This window comes from Quercus lobata, chromosome 2, assembly GCF_001633185.2.
Source record: "Quercus lobata isolate SW786 chromosome 2, ValleyOak3.0 Primary Assembly, whole genome shotgun sequence".
Taxonomy (NCBI): domain Eukaryota; kingdom Viridiplantae; phylum Streptophyta; class Magnoliopsida; order Fagales; family Fagaceae; genus Quercus; species Quercus lobata.
In genome coordinates, this window is record NC_044905.1 from 31,827,839 (window position 1) to 31,846,030 (window position 18,192).

The following is an 18,192-nucleotide window of genomic DNA, read 5'->3' on the forward strand; positions in this document are numbered from 1 at the left end:
TTTGGACAGAACCAAGGCCTTGTATGGTCCTCGAACCCAAGCCTCTAGGGAAACCAACTACTTAGAAGCAAACTACAAGTTTTGGACAGAACCAAGGCCTTGTATGGTCCTCGGACCCAAGCCTCTAGGGAAACCAACTACTTAGAAGCAAACTACAAGTTTTGGACAGAACCAAGGCCTTGTATGGTCCTCGGACCCAAGCCTCTGGGGAAACCAACTACTTACGAGCAAAACTACAAGTTTTGGACTGAACCAAGGCCTTGTATGGTCCTCGGACCCAAGCCTCTGGGGAAACCAACTACTTAGAAGCAAACTACAAGTTTTGGACAGAACCAAGGCCTTGTATGGTCCTCGAACCCAAGCCTCTAGGGAAACCAACTACTTAGAAGCAAACTACAAGTTTTGGACAGAACCAAGGCCTTGTATGGTCCTCGGACCCAAGCCTCTGGGGAAACCAACTACTTAGAGCAAACTACAAGTTTTGGACAGAACCAAGGCCTTGTATGGTCCTCGGACCCAAGCCTCTGGGGAAACCAACTACTTAGAAGCAAACTACAAGTTTTGGACAGAACCAAGGCCTTGTATGGTCCTCGAACCCAAGCCTCTAGGGAAACCAACTACTTAGAAGCAAACTACAAGTTTTGGACAGAACTAAGGCCTTGTATGGTCCTCGGACCCAAGCTTCTGGGGAAACCAACTACTTAGAAGCAAACTACAAGTTTTGGACTGAACCAAGGCCTTGTATGGTCCTCGGACCCAAGCCTCTAGGGAAACCAACTACTTAGAAGCAAACTACAAGTTTTGGACTGAACAAAGGCCTTGTATGGTCCTCGGACCCAAGCCTCTGGGGAAACCAACTACTTAGAGCAAAACTACAAGTTTTGGACAGAACCAAGGCCTTGTATGGTCCTCGGACCCAAGCCTCTGGGGAAACCAACTACTTAGAAGCAAACTACAAGTTTTGGACAGAACCAAGGCCTTGTATGGTCCTCGGACCCAAGCCTCTAGGGAAACCAACTACTTAGAAGCAAAACTACAAGTTTTGGACAGAACCAAGGCCTTGTATGGTCCTCGGACCCAAGCCTCTGGGGAAACCAACTACTTACGAGCAAAACTACAAGTTTTGGACAGAACCAAGACCTTGTATGGTCCTCGGACCCAAGCCACTGGGGAAACCAACTACTTAGAAGCAAACTACAAGTTTTGGACAGAACCAAGGCCTTGTATGGTCCTCGGACCCAAGCCTTTGGGGAAACCAACTACTTAGAAGCAAAAGTACAAGTTTTGGACAGAACCAAGGCCTTGTATGGTCCTCGGACCCAAGCCTCTGGGGAAACCAACTACTTAGAAGCAAACTACAAGTTTTGGACAGAACCAAGGCCTTGTATGGTCCTCGGACCCAAGCCTCTGGGGAAACCAACTACTTAGAAGCAAACTACAAGTTTTGGACAGAACCAAGGCCTTGTATGGTCCTCGGACCCAAGCCTCTGGGGAAACCAACTACTTACGAGCAAAACTACAAGTTTTGGACAGAACCAAGGCCTTGTATGGTCCTCGGACCCAAGCCTCTGGGGAAACCAACTACTTAGAAGCAAACTACAAGTTTTGGACAGAACCAAGGCCTTGTATGGTCCTCGGACCCAAGCCTCTGGGAAACCAACTACTTAGAAGCAAACTACAAGTTTTGGACAGAACCAAGGCCTTGTATGGTCCTCGGACCCAAGCCTCTAGGGAAACCAACTACTTAGAAGCAAACTACAAGTTTTGGACAGAACCAAAGCCTTGTATGGTCCTCGGACCCAAGCCACTGGGAAAACCAACTACTTAGAAGCAAACTACAAGTTTTGGACAGAACCAAGGCCTTGTATGGTCCTCGGACCCAAGCCTTTGGGGAAACTAACTACTTAGCAGCAAAAGTACAAGTTTTGGACAGAACCAAGGCCTTGTATGGTCCTCGGACCCAAGCCTCTGGGGAAACCAACTACTTAGAAGCAAACTACAAGTTTTGGACAGAACCAAGGCCTTGTATGGTCCTCGGACCCAAGCCTCTAGGGAAACCAACTACTTTCGAGCAAAACTACAAGTTTTGGACAGAACCAAGGCCTTGTATGGTCCTCGGACCCAAGCCTCTGGGGAAACCAACTACTTACGAGCAAAACTACAAGTTTTGGACAGAACCAAGACCTTGTATGGTCCTCGGACCCAAGCCACTGGGGAAACCAACTACTTAGAAGCAAACTACAAGTTTCGGACAGAACCAAGGCCTTGTATGGTCCTCGGACCCAAGCCTTTGGGGAAACCAACTACTTAGAAGCAAAAGTACAAGTTGTGGACAGAACCAAGGCCTTGTATGGTCCTCGGACCCAAGCCTCTGGGGAAACCAACTACTTAGAAGCAAACTACAAGTTTTGGATAGAACCAAGGCCTTGTATGGTCCTCGGACCCAAGCCTCTGGGGAAACCAACTACTTACGAGCAAAACTACAAGTTTTGGACAGAACCAAGGCCTTGTATGGTCCTCGGACCCAAGCCTCTGGGGAAACCAACTACTTACGAGCAAAACTACAAGTTTTGGACAGAACCAAGACCTTGTATGGTCCTCGGACCCAAGCCACTGGGGAAACCAACTACTTAGAAGCAAACTACAAGTTTTGGACAGAACTAAGGCCTTGTATGGTCCTCGGACCCAAGCTTCTGGGGAAACCAACTACTTAGAAGCAAACTACAAGTTTTGGACTGAACCAAGGCCTTGTATGGTCCTCGGACCCAAGCCTCTAGGGAAACCAACTACTTAGAAGCAAACTACAAGTTTTGGACAGAACCAAGGCCTTGTATGGTCCTCGGACCCAAGCCTCTGGGGAAACCAACTACTTAGAAGCAAACTACAAGTTTTGGACAGAACCAAGGCCTTGTATGGTCCTCGAACCCAAGCCTCTAGGGAAACCAACTACTTAGAAGCAAAAGTACAAGTTTTGGACAGAACCAAGGCCTTGTATGGTCCTCGGACCCAAGCCTCTGGGGAAACCAACTACTTACGAGCAAAACTACAAGTTTTGGACTGAACCAAGGCCTTGTATGGTCCTCGGACCCAAGCCTCTGGGGAAACCAACTACTTAGAAGCAAACTACAAGTTTTGGACAGAACCAAGGCCTTGTATGGTCCTCGAACCCAAGCCTCTAGGGAAACCAACTACTTAGAAGCAAACTACAAGTTTTGGACAGAACCAAGGCCTTGTACGGTCCTCGGACCCAAGCCTCTAGGGAAACCAACTACTTAGAAGCAAACTACAAGTTTTGGACAGAACCAAGGCCTTGTATGGTCCTCGGACCCAAGCCTCTGGGGAAACCAACTACTTACGAGCAAAACTACAAGTTTTGGACTGAACCAAGGCCTTGTATGGTCCTCGGACCCAAGCCTCTGGGGAAACCAACTACTTAGAAGCAAACTACAAGTTTTGGACAGAACCAAGGCCTTGTATGGTCCTCGAACCCAAGCCTCTAGGGAAACCAACTACTTAGAAGCAAACTACAAGTTTTGGACAGAACCAAGGCCTTGTATGGTCCTCGGACCCAAGCCTCTAGGGAAACCAACTACTTAGAAGCAAAAGTACAAGTTTTGGACAGAACCAAGGCCTTGTATGGTCCTCGGACCCAAGCCTCTGGGGAAACCAACTACTTAGAAGCAAACTACAAGTTTTGGACAGAACCAAGGCCTTGTATGGTCCTCGACCCAAGCCTCTGGGGAAACCAACTACTTAGAAGCAAACTACAAGTTTTGGACAGAACCAAGGCCTTGTATGGTCCTCGGACCCAAGCCTCTAGGGAAACCAACTACTTAGAAGCAAACTACAAGTTTTGGACAGAACCAAGGCCTTGTATGGTCCTCGGACCCAAGCCTCTGGGGAAACCAACTACTTACGAGCAAAACTACAAGTTTTGGACTGAACCAAGGCCTTGTATGGTCCTCGGACCCAAGCCTCTGGGGAAACCAACTACTTAGAAGCAAACTACAAGTTTTGGACAGAACCAAGGCCTTGTATGGTCCTCGGACCCAAGCCTCTAGGGAAACCAACTACTTAGAAGCAAACTACAAGTTTTGGACAGAACCAAGGCCTTGTATGGTCCTCGGACCGAAGCCTCTGGGGAAACCAGCTACTTACGAGCAAAACTACAAGTTTTGGACTGAACCAAGGCCTTGTATGGTCCTCGGACCCAAGCCTCTGGGGAAACCAACTAATTAGAAGCAAACTACAAGTTTTGGACAGAACTAAGGCCTTGTATGGTCCTCGGACCCAAGCTTCTGGGGAAACCAACTACTTAGAAGCAAACTACAAGTTTTGGACTGAACCAAGGCCTTGTATGGTCCTCGGACCCAAGCCTCAAGGGAAACCAACTACTTAGAAGCAAACTACAAGTTTTGGTCTGAACAAAGGCCTTGTTTGGTCCTCGGACCAAAGCCTCTGGGGAAACCAACTACTTACGAGCAAACTACAAGTTTTAGACAGAACCAAGGCCTTGTATGGTCCTCGGACCCAAGCCTCTGGGAAACCAACTACTTAGAATGCAAACTTTACAAGTTTTGACAGAACCAAAGGCCTTGTATGTCCTCGGACCCAAGCCTCTAGGGAAACCAACTACTTAGAAGCAAACTACAAGTTTTGGACAGAACCAAGGCCTTGTATGGTCCTCGAACCCAAGCCTCTAGGGAAACCAACTACTTAGAAGCAAACTACAAATTTTGGACAGAACCAAGGCCTTGTATGGTCCTCGAACCCAAGCCTCTAGGGAAACCAACTACTTAGAAGCAAAAGTACAAGTTTTGGACAGAACCAAGGCCTTGTATGGTCCTCGGACCCAAGCCTCTGGGGAAACCAACTACATACAAGCAAAACTACAAGTTTTGGACTGAACCAAGGCCTTGTATGGTCCTCGGACCCAAGCCTCTAGGGAAACCAACTACTTAGAAGCAAAACTACAAGTTTTGGACAGAACCAAGGCCTTGTATGGTCCTCGGACCCAAGCCTCTGGGGAAACCAACTACTTAGAAGCAAAACTACAAGTTTTGGACAGAACCAAGGCCTTGTATGGTCCTCGGACCCAAGCCTCTGGGGAAACCAACTACTTAGAAGCAAACTACAAGTTTTGGACAGAACCAAGGCCTTGTATGGTCCTCGAACCCAAGCCTCTAGGGAAACCAACTACATAGAAGCAAACTACAAGTTTTGGACAGAACCAAGGCCTTGTACGGTCCTCGGACCCAAGCCTCTAGGGAAACCAACTACTTAGAAGCAAACTACAAGTTTTGGACAGAACCAAGGCCTTGTATGGTCCTTGGACCCAAGCCTCTGGGGAAACCAACTACTTACGAGCAAAACTACAAGTTTTGGACTGAACCAAGGCCTTGTATGGTCCTCGGACCCAAGCCTCTGGGGAAACCAACTACTTAGAAGCAAACTACAAGTTTTGGACTGAACCAAGGCCTTGTATGGTCCTCGAACCCAAGCCTCTAGGGAAACCAACTACTTAGAAGCAAACTACAAGTTTTGGACAGAACCAAGGCCTTGTATGGTCCTCGAACCCAAGCCTCTAGGGAAACCAACTACTTAGAAGCAAAAGTACAAGTTTTGGACAGAACCAAGGCCTTGTATGGTCCTCGGACCCAAGCCTCTGGGGAAACCAACTACTTACGAGCAAAACTACAAGTTTTGGACTGAACCAAGGCCTTGTATGGTCCTCGGACCCAAGCCTCTGGGAAACCAACTACTTAGAAGCAAACTACAAGTTTTGGACAGAACAAGGCCTTGTATGGTCCTCGGACCCAAGCCTCTGGGGAAACCAACTACTTACGAGCAAACTACAAGTTTTGGACAGAACCAAGGCCTTGTATGGTCCTCGGACCCAAGCCTCTAGGGAAACCAACTACTTAGAAGCAAACTACAAGTTTTGGACAGAACCAAGGCCTTGTATGGTCCTCGGACCCAAGCCTCTAGGGAAACCAACTACTTAGAAGCAAACTACAAGTTTTGGACAGAACCAAGGCCTTGTATGGTCCTCGGACCAAAGCCTCTGGGGAAACCAACTACTTACGAGCAAACTACAAGTTTTGGACAGAACCAAGGCCTTGTATGGTCCTCGGACCCAAGCCTCTGGGGAAACCAACTACTTACGAGCAAAACTACAAGTTTTGGACTGAACCAAGGCCTTGTATGGTCCTCGGACCCAAGCCTCTGGGGAAACCAACTACTTAGAAGCAAACTACAAGTTTTGGACAGAACCAAGGCCTTGTATGGTCCTCGGACCCAAGCCTCTGGGGAAACCAACTACTTAGAAGCAAACTACAAGTTTTGGACAGAACCAAGGCCTTGTATGGTCCTCGAACCCAAGCCTCTAGGGAAACCAACTACTTAGAAGCAAAAGTACAAGTTTTGGACAGAATCAAGGCCTTGTATGGTCGTCGGACCCAAGCCTCTGGGGAAACCAACTATTTACGAGCAAAATTACAAGTTTTGGACTGAACCAAGGCCTTGTATGGTCCTCGGACCCAAGCCTCTGGGGAAACCAACTACTTAGAAGCAAACTACAAGTTTTGGACAAAACCAAGGCCTTGTATGGTCCTCGGACCCAAGCTTCTGGGGAAACCAACTACTTACGAGCAAAATTACAAGTTTTGGACTGAACCAAGGCCTTGTATGGTCCTCGAACCCATGCCTCTAGGGAAACCAACTACTTAGAAGCAAACTACAAGTTTTGGACAGAACTAAGGCCTTGTATGGTCCTCGGACCCAAGCCTCTGGGGAAACCAACTACTTACGAGCAAAACTACAAGTTTTGGACAGAACCAAGGCCTTGTATGGTCCTCGGACCCAAGCCTCTGGGGAAACCAACTACTTAGAAGTAAACTACAAGTTTTGGACAGAACCAAGGCCTTGTATGGTCCTCGAACCCAAGCCTCTTGGGAAACCAACTACTTAGAAGTAAAAGTACAAGTTTTGGACAGAACCAAGGCCTTGTATGGTCCTCGGACCCAAGCCTCTGGGGAAACCAACTACTTACGAGCAAACTACAAGTTTTGGACAGAACCAAGGCCTTGTATGGTCCTCGGACCCAAGCCTCTGGGGAAACCAACTACTTACGAGCAAAACTACAAGTTTTGGACAGAACCAAGGCCTTGTATGGTTCTCGGACCCAAGCCTCTGGGGAAACCAACTACTTAGAAGCAAACTACAAGTTTTGGACAGGACCAAGGCCTTGTATGGTCCTCGAACCCAAGCCTCTAGGGAAACCAAATACTTAGAAGCAAAAGTACAAGTTTTGGACAGAACCAAGGCCTTGTATGGTCCTCGGACCCAAGCCTCTGGGGAAACCAACTACTTACGAGCAAAATTACAAGTTTTGGACTGAACCAAGGCCTTGTATGGTCCTCGGACCCAAGCCTCTGGGGAAACCAACTACTTAGAAGCAAACTACAAGTTTTGGACAAAACCGAGGCCTTGTATGGTCCTCGGACCCAAGCCTCTGGGGAAACCAACTACTTAGAAGCAAACTACAAGTTTTGGACAGAACCAAGGCCTTGTATGGTCCTCGGACCCAAGCCTCGGGGGAAACCAACTACTTACGAGCAAAACTACAAGTTTTGGACAGAACCAAGGCCTTGTATGGTCCTCGGACCCAAGCCACTGGGGAAACCAACTACTTAGAAGCAAACTACAAGTTTTGGACAGAACCAAGGCCTTGTATGGTCCTCGAACCCAAGCCTCTAGGGAAACCAACTACTTAGAAGCAAAAGTACAAGTTTTGGACAGAACCAAGGCCTTGTATGGTCTCGGACCCAAGCCTCTGGGGAAACCAACTACTTACGAGCAAAACTACAAGTTTTGGACTGAACCAAGGCCTTGTATGGTCCTCGGACCCAAGCCTCTGGGGAAACCAACTACTTAGAAGCAAACTACAAGTTTTGGACAGAACCAAGGCCTTGTATGGTCCTCGAACCCAAGCCTCTAGGGAAACCAACTACTTAGAAGCAAACTACAAGTTTTGGACAGAACCAAGGCCTTGTATGGTCCTCGGACCCAAGCCTCTAGGGAAACCAACTACTTAGAAGCAAACTACAAGTTTTGGACAGAACCAAGGCCTTGTATGGTCCTCGGACCCAAGCCTCTGGGGAAACCAACTACTTACGAGCAAAACTACAAGTTTTGGACAGAACCAAGGCCTTGTATGGTCCTCGGACCCAAGCCTCTGGGGAAACCAACTACTTAGAAGCAAACTACAAGTTTTGGACAGAACCAAGGCCTTGTATGGTCCTCGAACCCAAGCCTCTAGGGAAACCAACTACTTAGAAGCAAACTACAAGTTTTGGACAGAACCAAGGCCTTGTATGGTCCTCGGACCCAAGCCTCTAGGGAAACCAACTACTTAGAAGCAAAAGTACAAGTTTTGGACAGAACCAAGGCCTTGTATGGTCCTCGGACCCAAGCCTCTGGGGAAACCAACTACTTACGAGCAAAACTACAAGTTTTGGACAGAACCAAGGCCTTGTATGGTCCTCGGACCCAAGCCTGGGGAAACAACTAGGGAAACCAACTACTTAGAAGCAAATTACAAGTTTTGGACAGAACCAAGGCCTTGTATGGTCCTCGGACCCAAGCCTCTGGGGAAACCAGCTACTTAGAGCAAAACTACAAGTTTTGGACTGAACCAGGCCTTGTATGGTCCTCGGACCCAAGCCTCTGCCTTGTATGGTCCTCGGACCCAAGCCTCTGGGGAAACCAACTACTTACGAGCAAAACTACAAGTTTTGGACAGAACCAAGGCCTTGTATGGTCCTCGGACCCAAGCCTCTGGGGAAACCAACTACTTAGAAGCAAACTACAAGTTTTGGACAGAACCAAGGCCTTGTATGGTCCTCGAACCCAAGCCTCTAGGGAAACCAACTACTTAGAAGCAAAACTACAAGTTTTGGACAGAACCAAGGCCTTGTATGGTCCTCGGACCCAAGCCTCTGGGGAAACCAACTACTTACGAGCAAAACTACAAGTTTTGGATAGAACCAAGGCCTTGTATGGTCCTCGGACCCAAGCCTCTGGGGAAACCAACTACTTTGAAGCAAACTACAAGTTTTGGACAGAACCAAGGCCTTGTATGGTCCTCGGACCCAAGCCTCTGGGGAAACCAACTACTTAGAAGAAAACTACAAGTTTTGGACAGAACCAAGGCCTTGTATGGTCCTCGGACCCAAGCCTCTGGGGAAACCAACTACTTAGAAGCAAACTACAAGTTTTGGACAGAACCAAGGCCTTGTATGGTCCTCGGACCCAAGCCTCTGGGGAAACTAACTACTTAGAGGCAAACTACAAGTTTTGGACAGAACCAAGGCCTTGTATGGTCCTCGGACCCAAGCCTCTGGGAAAACCCACTACTTAAAAGAAAAAACTACGTTACATTGGCCTTAGAATCTATCCGAGGAGAATTCCCCGTTAACAGTTGGGTTGATCCCTACACTGAATGGATTCCACAGTCTACCCTCGGACCCTCAGTACCAAAGGGATTGATGCAATATAGAGCAACCTGCTACCAAAAACACAATTGAGGTCCCTCACTGCTCGGCTACCCTCTCGGATGAATTATTTAGGGTTTATCATTCTCGGACATTGGTCTAGCGTGCATCGCGCAGCGGTCAGCCTTTATCCCGGTTAGTTCCAAGAGTTTAATTTATTGATGATTACCATTTCTATACTTGATAATGTCCGTAAGTTCGAACTAGTAGGAGTTTGTTTTAAGGCATTTTTCTGCTCCAAGTATCATCAAAGGCAAGCGTATATTTAACATTCATTCACGAAGTAACTGTTGCCGAAAGGAAAAATATTTAGAAAGAAATAAACTCATCTTTTATTAAGACAAAGGAATAGTACAGTGTACAATGAAAAGCTGGAATAAGCTTATACTAGAGCTAACTACGTAAGCGAAAAGAGAAGATACAAGGGAATAAAGAGAAAGCCGACTAAGAAGCACAGAGGAGAGGTTGGCTGCTGTTCCAAGATGTTGTCTAAGGAAACTATTCCTCGACACTTTTACATGCCCATAACTCAGGCAGCCAAAGAACCCAACTTGGGGCCTGCACCGGTGAAGAAAAGGTGCAGGGAACTTGACCTCAAGCTAACACCATCTGAAGAAACGGTGCAGAGAGTTGGAGGTGGAGGAGCCCCCGTAGAACCACGTATACGACAAAGCAGACGGCGCTGATGGTGGAAAACCCTACTTCTGACGCGTCAAGAATTTGACGCGGCCAGTACTTGCTTCGGATTTTGGCTAAAAGAGAGGGAGATATCATCCCCATCTTACCAAAATGGAAGATCACCTTGAGTCTGTGTCTACCTTGTCCAGACCACATCACCTTGAGCTTTGGAGGAGTCTGGCGCCTCTGCGGAGGGGGTAGTTTCTTCACCCCTACACATGCCTTAAGCATATTGCACTAAAGGTGGGAAACACTAAGTATGGAGACTGTGATTATGGCTGAAGGGTTATGGTTGTGAAGAAGATTGATGGGTTTGTATGTAAGAGGAGTGACCTACTGTCCTACCTATTTAAAGGGAAAGGAGGAGATATTTAAATTTGCGCAGAGTTCCAAAGAATGCTACAGACAAGGAATAGTGGGATCAAGTTCCAACGCCATTCGTGATCGTAGGATCTAAAGATCCTCGTGAAGGATAACCTCGAGTGTAGGGGTGTCAAAGGACCCCGCGTGAGTAGGTGAAGGAGTGCCTCTTAATTTGACACGTTCCCCCGTGTAAATGGAAAATGTAAATATTAATGGAGTGCAGAATCAGAGCAGGCTATGATGTAGGCCCAACATTATCAAAACCCTCCTCCCCAACTAAAAGTCGGGCAACAGGCTTTTGAGGGGCTATTGTGGGGCCAAAGGAAGTGTAGCCCCGGCCCAGGCCCAGTTTATCTTAAGGCCCGCAGCCCAAGCCGAGGAGAGCATTTGCCGAGGACGACATCCTCCTCGGCACTTCATTAAATGCCCAAAGAAGGGAGCAAACTGAGTGTAGCGGGCAAGGTCAGGGAAAAAGCAGCCAACACAGTAATACGGACTTCGGCGTCTGACAGGCCCATGCCCATGCCCATGCACCTTTCCAGCAACTCCCAACCACTCTAGGTATAGGTCGATTGGACAGGCCTGCACCCTCAAAAGTAAAATCAACACGTGGACACAAAAAAGGGGATGGAGCACCAGTATAAAAGGGGAAGAAAATAAAGCTCCAGGGGGGGGGGGGACTCCGGCTTAAAAAGAAAAAAAAGGGGTTGAGTTAGAAAAATAAAAAACCCGCCCATGCAGTATTTCCCATAAGAACTACTACCAAGCAGATCATCTATGCCCAAGGCCATACCTTTGAAGCCCATTCTCTACAAATGATATTGTGAGGGCCTCTTTTCGTACAAGCCCAACACTGTCTTGGGACCGTAACAAATTGGGTACTTACACACAGCTTAGCTACACAAAAATTTGTCAAAAGCTGAATTGAAATTTGAAGAAAAGGGTCTACTTTATTTTCTTTTATTATTATTTTTTACACAGTGATAGTGAGGAATTATATGAGTAAACGGTTTGATAAATGTGATTTTTTTTTTTGAAGGAAATTTAAGTTCCTATAGCATATCAATCAAATGGTGCATGGGAAATGAAAGTAAAATAGGGAAAACTAAAATAAAATGAAAATAGGAAGAGATAGAGACAGAGTCAAAGACAGTGCATTCATGCTTGCTTACTAGATAAAAGGATGAGTGAAGAAATAATTATTGCAAAATGCTCCATATGCTTTGCATAAGTTAAGAAAAAAGACGTGAAAATGACCACATAAAAGAAAGGCATGGGTGATTTTTTAAGCACCTAGTACGATTAGCCTTGTATTATTATGAAAAATAATTACAGGGGAGGAAGTATCATCAGTGTTTATGCATATACTAGGGAAAACTCTCCTTTTATCTGCCTCATCTTCCAATTTGTTATGTTATCATAACTTTTCATTTAGTTCTTTGCGTCTCAATCTGATTTTTAATTGGTTAAGGGGTAAAGAAAAAGGAAAAATTTGACAATTTTATCTAGTAAGCAAGCATGAATGCACTAATTCACCTTTCAAGCTTAGAGCGTTGTCAGTTACAAGTTCAATTATATTAGCTTGAGGATGCATACACTCAGATGTAAGATACTGTGAATGTTCAATTTGGCTTTCAATCTGTCGTTAACTATTTTCTTTCTTTTACCCCCTTAAAACATGGTATTGGGTTGTGAGCAATCATCAAAATACAAGCTCTTTGTTTTACTTAATTATTATAGTTCAACCAGTTGGAAATAATGGGGAAGTTTATAATATGCAGGATTGGCATTTTTTGGATATTGCCTGTAGGTTTCATCAATCTTTGGTATACTTTCTGCGTTATTTTGAATCATCAATTACTTTGAGGGGAAAGACTGTCAAAGTATCGGGTATTCTATGGGACTGCATTTCTTGTGTCATGAAACTTCAGATTCTAGAGTTTTGATATCAAAAGGACTTATATAATGAAGAGACATCATACCAGGAAAGGGTGGGGCAAGTTGAATATCATGAGACAAGTCAAAGTGATCAAGCTGTGAGTCAGTGACTGAAAATTGCAGACTATGGCGGGAATGTGTAGTCAAGAAGTAGGAGACACTTGTAGTGCAGAATTATCATTATATTATGACCTTTGTAATCAAGTGTATATTTCAATAGAACTCTTGTTATATATGTCTATATTTCTATCTTTTTTTTTGTTTTTTTTTTGAAAGTGGGCTTGATTTTCATTAAAACCAGAAAGAGAGTTACAGTCATACAAGGATCTGCAGAAGCAGAACCAAAAAGACTAAGCACTACAATACATCTGATTGGATTAACAAAGAAATAAAAGGAGGAGTAACACCCTTCCATAGTTAGGAGCTTTTTGTCCTGTGAGGATGTTGGGCTAACTCGTGCGCAACTTGATTGAAGTCTCTACATATGTTTCTATCTCTTATACTATTACTCTACAAGATATGGAATTACCCTTACGAAGAAATAAAAAATTTGCCGAAATATAGAGTTAAAAATGGCCCAGCCATCCTCAAACGATACTACTAAGAAATTACACGGAAAATAGAAATTCATTAAACGTATTTTCATAATGTTAATAATATATCACATATATGATCACTGTTCAACTAAACAAATACTCAAACATGTACACGCAAAACCAACATCTTTAAGTATCTTCTAAGCCAATTACAAAAAATATCAAAAATTTGCTACAAACTTTGCAAATAAATGTCTAAGTTGCCCTACAAGCTAGATTATATCAAATCTCAATCAATAGTTAAACTGAAAATTAGCCAATTTTGCATTGCTAACTTCAAGATACATTTTTTTTCAATCAGTCATGGGATACTTCAAAACCTTTTCTTCAAAACAAATGGGCAAAAATTAGTGCATGGAACTTTGCATAAAGCTTGCACTTGATTTCTTGAACAACACTTGTACCCGTCTTTAGACCTTTTTCAAGGTTAGGCTGCTCCAACTCATTTTCTACAAAAAGAAAAATCAAATGCATTATGTACATCAGAAAGGGAAAAAAATCCACAAAGAAAAATTTCGTAAAAACCCATACCTCCAAGTCAAAAGCTCTACATTTTTTTAGCAAATACACTGACAAACTTCAAGTGGTCCATATACTTAGTCATGAAACTGAACTAACATAAGAACAAAAGCATTATCTTCTATTAAACATACCTTCTATTTGAAAAACTGAACCAACATAAGAACAAAAGCAATATCTTCTATCAAACATACCTTCTATTTGAAAGGGAATTGGGTAAGAAGCTAAGCAAAATTCCAAACACTTTTGTGTAAAAAGAACATGAGTTCAAAAAGGCTTGTTCCTACATGCACATTGCATCAAGCCTGAGCCTTGAGGTCCAATAAAAGACCATTTAATAACAAAAATTTAGATGACACATATTTCTGCTTTTATATGCAGTAAGCCAAATGTTCAATGTTTCAAACCCCCTTCACACAAGCATTTTGACCTATCAACTCAAAAGCCCATTTAATAATGTGATGCATACGATCATTACAAGATCAATTGAAATCATATAAAGTAAACTGAAATGGATATTTTATTTAATATTATGCTTACCAAAAAACAAAAGCAGTTCAAGAGCTAATTCTAAGAATAAGTAATATGTTAATTAAAAAGTCAAGCACTAGCTAGCTATGATACATTGGGCATATGGTGCAATGTAGAAATATGATGCCAAGCTGCAAAAAATGTTATGATAAAATTTAGTTGACAATTCTACAAAATAGGGGTGTTCACGGGTTAGGCCGGGTCGGGTTTGTGCCCAACCCGGACTCGACCCGACCTTCATGGGTGGGGAAGATTTCAACCTGCAACCGACCCGTCAGCAATTCCAGATCAATCGGGTCGGGTCATATCAGATATCGGGTGTGAATCGGTCGGTTTCGAGTTTTCCGATTTCGCTGGATTTTGGCCGAAATCTGGCCGGATCTCGTCAGATCTGGCCGGATCTAACGAGATTTGGCCGATGTTCCTTCGTATCTATGGAAATATGGCCGAGATTTGGCCGAGATCTAACTAGATTTGGCCGAGTTAGACTCGAGCTCACCGGAGTTTGGCCGAGTTTAAGTAGATCTGGGCTAGATTCGCCGGATTTAAGCTTATCGGAGTGAGGATTTGAGCGAATCTGCGTAAAGGAAGGCCAAACGTGACCGGATCGGAGCTGAGAAGCCCAAATATTGCCGGATTTCGGCCTTCTTTTTGAGGTTTTGTCGGGCGGGTGGGGTAGATCGGGTTTTTGAGGATGGAAATCGCCACTCGACCTACCGGGGTCGGGTTTTGAAGATTGGGACTCGTCACCGACCCGTTGGAGGTGTCAGTCCGGCCGTGACGGGTCGGTTCCGGTCGGGTTGGTCGGTTCTGGCGGGTCATCGGGTACTCTGGACAGCCCTACTACAAAATACTACCGATACACAAGTACTATTGGGGACAGAAATTTCTGCAAGGTAAGTAAAACTTAAAAAGAATTGTTACTGCACAAAATTCAAGTGGTTCGACCAGGAATTGGATAGAAATTCAAAGAAGCACCTTTTGCATCAAATCAACCATATTTTGTCAATGAAATCAAAGGTTTAACTCAGCCAACAAGCTAAAATGATAAAAGGAAATGAGATTTTGATGATGAAAGATTTGTCCTGATAATGAGCAGCAAGAGTTTGAAATTAGGCAAAGTAGAGCCAAACTTAATCATTCCATGGCAGAGCATTCTGACAAATTTTAATCCCGAAGCTTAAACCAACAACTAATAAAACCACACAAAAAAGAAACCAAATTCAGCACCATTAAAATATATATATAGCAGTATCATAGTTTTTTTTTTTCCATCGTTTTTCCAGCAACCAAACAAAGCTTTTTAGTAAAAAAATCATAGAGAGGGAAAACTTACTAGGCAATTTCTGCGCCGATGGAGCAGTCTGGCGATGCTGGACTAGTGTGAGACTTGGCCCGCACGATAACGGTGGCTAGGCACGCGGGGTCATGGTGGCAGCGGCAATAGCAGGGTTAAGAGAGAGAGAGTGAAGCTTGGAGATGAGATGGAGATGAGAGAGATTTTGAAATTTTCAGAAAAAATGGGTTTGCTGAGTGAACTGGTTAACCACAGTTGCGTTTGTTGAGTTAGGTTTCTGTATTTTAATTGACGTGGCATTTCTTAGATCGTTGATTTATTTTAAAGAGATCCTGTCCATGAAATGGACACTCTCCATTCCAAAGAGAAATGGAGAGGATTTGGATCCGTGATAGTATACTTGCGGTTTCTTTTCTTTAAAAAAAAAAAAAAAAGTGAGGCCACTTCCGTCTATTCGGTCTATTTGGTCCGCTTTGGTTCACTACTTCACTTCGGTCTGTTTTGGTTCATTCGGTCCAATTCGATCCACATTGGTCCATTGCTTTCACTTTGGTCCTTATGATGCGATCTATATTGGTCCAATTCGGTCCATTTTGATCTATATTGGTCCATTCAGTCCACTTCAGTTCATTTCAGTACAAAAATTTATTTTTTCAGTTTTGGACTCAAAATATAAATTTTTTTCCCTTAATTTATGGGTTGAAAAGTTTGAAATTTTATTCTATTTGGGCCAAACTCATTAGTTTTTGACTAAAAAATACAAACAAAATAGGCATTGGAAATCAAATATATGGGCACTAAAAAAAGCAATAAAAATTATAAATATTCAAAAGATTACTTTAAAATTAAAATTTTAATAATATAGTAGTGTACTTATATTTGAAAAGAAAAAAAAAATCTATAATTCTAAACTTATATAATAATTTAAATTTAATGTAATACGTTACATGTATTCTATGGAATAGGGGTGTATATTTTTTTAAATATTCTTGGATATGATCAAATTAGTCATCAAGTGTATTTTGGGACGTGCATTACTGAAGAGAAGTCAAATACTAGTGCTTGATGAAGCCACTGCATCAATTGATAATGTAGCAGACTCTATTATCCAGAAAACGATACAAACATAATCCAAAAGCTGCACTGTAATAACTGTGGCCCATAGGATACCGATAGTAATGGAATCCACTAAGGTCCTTGCTATCAGCAATGGTGAGTGATATTCTTAAGTATGTTTGGTAAGGTAAAAAGGAAATGAATGGAATGGATTAAAGGTATTTTTAAAGAATATTTCATCAATTTCCCTGTTTGGTAGTTTTATAGGAATGAATGAAATGGTAAGGAAGGAATGTTCATCCCATTCTCTACTAAACATTCTTCACAAAAGTAGAAGCATCGCTTAGTCCTTTATGGTCCATTTGGATTGAGGGGGAGAGAGGAGGAGTAGAGTAAAGTAGATTTGGCCCAGAATTAGCCTATTTTTATCCAACTTTACTCTACTCCTCTCCACTCCCTCTCCTCCCCCCTCAATTCAAACGGGCCTTAATGAAACAAATTTGAAATATCGAATATATTCATCTTTTGATATAAAGAAAGGCAAATGGTATACTAGTAAAGCTATATATGTCTTCCCTTTCTATCACTTCTTTCATAAACTCCCTTTAACCGAAAAAAAGAAAAGAAAAACTCCCAAACACAATAAGAGATATTACATCATATTACATTCCTTTCCATTATGATCCATCAATTCCATTACCTTTCTTTCTTTTTATAACTCCCAACATAGTGTAAAAGAACTATACCATCTTGTCATGATATGGGGAAGTGATTGATAATTTTGTATGAACAGGAAAAATAGTAGAGTATGATGAGCCATTAAAGCTGATGGAATTAAGGTCTTCTCAAGTGTCTTGGAAACACCAGACTGGTACTGATTTTATTTCATTGGACCAAATTGTTGTTGATTTGATGCTTAGTTATTATGGAATTTGATTGTAATTTTAATTATGAGTTATTTGGTTGATGTAATTTGGGAACCCTTTCAATGGGCTCCAAAGCAAAAATTAATGGGATGGCTTTGATTTGATGAATACAATTATATTGGAAATATTTTTCATGGGTTCTTGTTGATGTTATTTTCAATGTTTGTATTGTGATCAAGATGGGTTTGTGATTAATTGAAGTTGTCTTGATATAAGGTAATATAGAACCTACCACATACATTGTCTTCGAAAAGTTGTGATAAACGAACCCATCTTGATTGTGACCTGTACAATTACTATTTTTTTTTCGCCTCAAATTGTGACCACCACCAATAAAATGCCATAGCCACCTAATCTGACCACCTCAATCCTACCTGAGAGCATCCACCAAAAAATTAAACCAATCAAGCATAACGATCAAGTTAGGAATATGCCATGGACCTCATGGTTCAAGTTATATATGCACTGCAAGTTTGTAGTGACAATTCAAAGTATAAGGAAGATTTACTAAAAAAAAAAAAAAGTATAAGGAAGACCAGTCCCTTGACCTTGAAATATTTGTAGCCTAAAGAAGTTCTTTTAATAAAAATTCTAGGGTTCATCAGTAGCTTGGATAGCCTACACGAAAAAAAAAAAAAAAAAAAAGCAAATTTGAGGGACAAAATTTAATGAAAAGAGGAAAAACATAAACAAATAAACATAAATAAGTTTTACTGTAACAAGGCCGCGCCACA

General features: G+C 42.9%; 1 pseudogene; it reads left to right on the forward strand.

Annotated features, from left to right (window-relative positions):
* Nucleotides 1–17,468, forward strand: part of LOC115963133 — a 36,029-nt pseudogene extending 18,561 nt beyond the window's left edge.
* The last annotated feature ends 724 nt before the right edge of the window (nucleotides 17,469–18,192 follow it).